Genomic DNA, 4,821 nt, shown 5'->3' on the forward strand with positions numbered 1-4,821 from the left:
CTTACGACAAATTACTGCAAATATACTCTTGAAAAGGCTAGTCGAAGGGAATCGAAGACACAGAGGAGCAAATCTCCAGCTGATTGCTTAATTTGTCAGTATATCTGACAGAGAAATAAAAGGATGAGAGTTGAGGCTGGTTCTGTCAGTATTGATCTGTGGAGACAGAACATGAGAGATGGAGAGCTACACGAGTTTGATTGTGGAGAACTGCTTTCACAGTTTGAATGGCAGATTTTCAGATGATTCCATTATTATTAGGGATGGTTATTGACAATTTTCACAATTCGATTCGATTACTATTCACATGCTTGAGATTCGATTCGATATCGATTATTTTGGATGTAGTATTTCAGTTTCAGCACATGGCAAATTTTCTAGAGGAAAAAAAATCTCTCAACTAATGCTGTAAACTACACATGAGAGTCAGCTGGTATAATATTGAAGGTTAAATTAACTTATATACAGTACAGTTCAAAAGTTTGGAACCACTAAGATTTTTAATGTTTTTAAAAGAAGTTTCGTCTGCTCACCAAGGCTACATTTATTTAATTAAAAATACAGTAAAAAACAGTAATATTGTGAAATATTATTACGATTTAAAATAACTGTGTACTATTTGAATATATTTCACAAAGTAATTTATTCCTGTGATCAAAGCTGGATTTTCAGCATCATTACTCCAGTCTTCAGTGTCACATGATCCTTCAGAAATCATTCTAATATGCTGATCTGCTGCTCAATAAACATTTAATGTGTACAATTGTACAAAATATTTGTGTACAATATTTTTTTTCAGGATTATTTGATGAATAGAAAGTTCAAAAGAACAGTGTTTATCTGAAATCTAATCTTTTGTAACATTATAAATGTCTTTACTGCCACTTTTGATTGATTTAATGCATCCTTGCTGAATAAAAGTATTCATTTCTTTAATTTCTTTTCAAAAAAATAAAAATAAAAATTCTTACTGACCTAAACTTTTGAACGGTAGTGTATAATGCTACAGAAGCTTTGTATTTCAGATAAATGCTGTTCTTTTGAACTTTCTATTCATCAAGGAATCCTGAAAAAAAAAGCACACAACTGTTTTCAACATTGAAAATAATCATAAATGTTTATTGAGCAGCAGATCAGCATATTAGAATGATTTCTGAAGGATCATGTGACACTGAAGACTGGAGTAATGATGCTGAAAATTCAGCTTTGGATCACAGGAATAAATTACTTTGTCAAATATATTCAAATAGAAAACAGTTATTTTAAATTGTAATAATATTTCACAATATTACTGTTTTTTACTGTATTTTTAATTAAATAAATGTAGCCTTGGTGAGCAGACGAAACTTCTTTTAAAAACATTAAAAATCTTAGTGGTTCCAAACTTTTGGACTGTACTGTATATACAAACACTTAAATTACACTCAACAATGTTTTTATTATAAATAAAGTTTAGAATTACATAATCATATTTCTACTCCAATTAGTTTTTTTTAAATATAAACATTTAAATCACGGCTGTCATAACTGATTTATTCAAACATGCATTAAATATTGAAGAACATTAAAAATACGGATACGGATTTCAGTAAGTTGTACTGTATATTTTAACATACCTTCAGATGTTCATGCATGTTTATTTTGCGCTGTAACTGGTATTAAAGCGGAGGAGAGGATGATCACATGCTTCTCTTTAACTGAGGCGCTAAAGATGGACGTCATTTGAAATCTGAGACTTTGCTTCATATCAAAAGTAACAAAGCACAAAGATTATTGTGATTTATTGGATGGGAGGCGCTACATATTCTGCTCATTCATCAACTGTAAACAGACTAGACTAATCGATTCTTGGGATTTAAGAATCGATATCGGTTCGTAAAAATGAGAATCGATTAAAATCGAGAAATCAATATTTTTTACCCAGCCCTAATTATTATTATTATTATTTAATTTTTTTAATTATAAGCAATTTTGTTGCTACAAGTGAAACTTTGTTAATGTCTTACATTTGATGTGGTTCAAATAATGTTGACATTTCAACCCTTTATTCAAATATTTTGTAACCATATAGCATAGCTGTACTACGCAATGAAACATGACAAAGTAACTCAGGGTTGGGCAAAAATACAACAAAATGTATTTTAAAATAAAATACAAAATACCTTAATTTTAAGTGTATCAAAATAAACTACAAAATACAGCAGCCACACCATGTATCAAAATAAACGACTGTATTTTTGTATTTTGAAAATACTAAAAAATACGTTTACAAGGGAGTGTGAAATTTCATCACAAACCTTCCATCAATTGGCCTATTTGATCTATCCCTTCACCATTACACTGACTCGGTTGATTAAGTAAACAACGTTTGATAGCTTTTCTCTGAGTCATGCAATAAATCTGACATATGCAACCAGTTAAAGGCACAAATATGTACAGTAGGATTTTTGGATTAAAATATCCAAAAACCACTAGAACAATGTTTTGTTGACCTGTGTACTTACATTATCCCAAATGTTTCCAAGAATGTTTAAATCCAGAGAAATAATCAATTTTAACCAGGACATGGGCTGTGTCTGTGCGTCACCTATCATTGACATCATTCCCGCGTTACCCTCGGTTTCTGGTTTTAAGCAAACAATTCCTCATCTGTCTAATAAAACATATACTATGTTTTATTAGACAGATGAGGAACTGTTTGCATTCATTCATTGCCAGAAAACTAATCATGATATATAGCTTCTTGTTTAAATCTTGTTTTCTTGATTTACCGTGAGTACCATGTTTTACCATAACGAATACTGATCTAGCTTACTGCAGTGTGCAACAAGTGTCTCATAGAAGCTGCCGAGCGAACGCAGAGTAGCATTATAACAACTTTCAACAAACAAATGTATCTAATATGATAAACAGCGCTGCTTTACCCCACATACGCTTGACCGGAAGCGGGAACTGTGGCATAATAAAAGTTCTGCTGCTCTTGTGCTCGTCTCTCATTAGCAATTGCTCCAGCGGCCATTTCTGCTCGCACAGCACTCGACCGTGCTCTGCTTCATACTACAGTAACATTAATAATCTCATCCATAAACATGATTTCTGACCAAGTCCCATCCCGATTCTTTTCCACTGGCTGTAGACATGAAGACAACACATCCCATGATTCCACAACATCAAGGATAAGCGACTGAATAAGCGACCTCTAGCTGCGAACATTTACATAATGTGGCTTTAACAGATCAAATATTCACATATCTATGTGATCTCCTAGATGAAGGTTAGTTTTAAAGTAACCAACAGTGTAATGTTTAACAGTTTGCAAATGAAAAAGCCAACTTACTGTAATGCTATTTAAACTTTTTATTATTTTTCTGAGACCAACTCTAACTCCTCCTAGAGCTTTAACTCTATAAACTCCAAATTCGGGTCAGACCTTCAGACTGTTGTTAACTTAGTTGCTACTGTCTATCTTTTCTAACTGATCCGACTTACGGTTTTCCTAAAAAAGCTGAAACTTGGAAAAATCCCATTGACTTTCATTGAACTTGGCTGATCTGAACATTCCATCCAACTGTCAAAATTCAAATTCAAACACACAGACTCAATAGGTTGTTTGCAATCACGTGGTTCTGGTGACGCGCGAAATTCCAGTGGAGGGCAAGCAGTGAAAATTAGAATGGGAGAGATGGGGAAAAGTCCTTTCTTTGCTGGTTTAGAAAGGTATAAACAGAAAATCACAACATATGTTGGACGCGATCCTTATGTTATGAAGAGGAGAGACTTTTCCGCTGAATTAAAAGACTTTCCTGCCATCGAGGAGGCAGATATAGAGGATGTCACTTAAAACACATCTCTTTGCTCTTGCATACACATAACACATTATCAATACATTAACATTTTTCAAACCCGTTAAAGGATTGTTACGCTGCAATAATTAGGTCGGCCGGAACCGAGAACATTTCCTATAACACTAGATATACCTGTACATCAGAATAAGAATGGCATCTACGCTAATATCAGTCTCTCTGCTTATCCTGAGGTTTTCCGGGTGCTGGATCCAGGCCGTATCCAGATCAGATGGAGAACCTGTGTCTGGACCTGACTACAACGTAGCCCAGGAGACAATGGGCCTACAGATCCAGTTCTGGCTGCATCTATAATTCAGATTTTTAATCCCCGTATCCGCTTACATATATTTATATATAATCTATTTTTAATCTCTATAATAAAAATGTATAATTCAGATTTTGATCTCCATATCCATTTACATATATTATATATATCTTCCAAGGGGTTTTTTCCCTCCTAGGACTTTTTTCCCAGTGTTAGCACGCTGGGTTTTTCTCCTAGGGGGTTTTTTCCACCCCTGGGAGTCAGCCGACATTGGCTTAATGTAGCACCATCTTGTATATGTTACATATTACCACGCTTGCTTGTACAGCTTATTTATAACCACTTCTCTTTTTTCTGTGCTTCTAACACGTAAAGCTGCTTTGAAACAATTACCAATTGTAAAAAGCGCTATATAAATAAATTTGACTTGACTTGACATGTGAAGCTGCCATCACGCCGCGTTCGGTTCTAGTCTGGGTTTGTTTATATCGCGCTGCCTTTCTGCTAGTGAAGTTAGGGCAGTATTTTGATTTTCTGTCGTGATTGTGAAAAATGTCGCCATTGTAGGTCATTTATGCTGAATCGAGAATTGTAATAGGAACTCGCGATATCGTTCGTGGAAAAAAAATGGACGGTAATACAATTTTCGCCTTGGTTGAGAAGGTGAGGGAAGACGACTAGCAAATGTAGTAATGTCACTAAATAAAGCCA

The sequence above is a fragment of the Megalobrama amblycephala genome, linkage group LG9 (genome assembly GCF_018812025.1).
Source record: "Megalobrama amblycephala isolate DHTTF-2021 linkage group LG9, ASM1881202v1, whole genome shotgun sequence".
Classification (NCBI taxonomy): Eukaryota; Metazoa; Chordata; class Actinopteri; order Cypriniformes; family Xenocyprididae; genus Megalobrama; species Megalobrama amblycephala.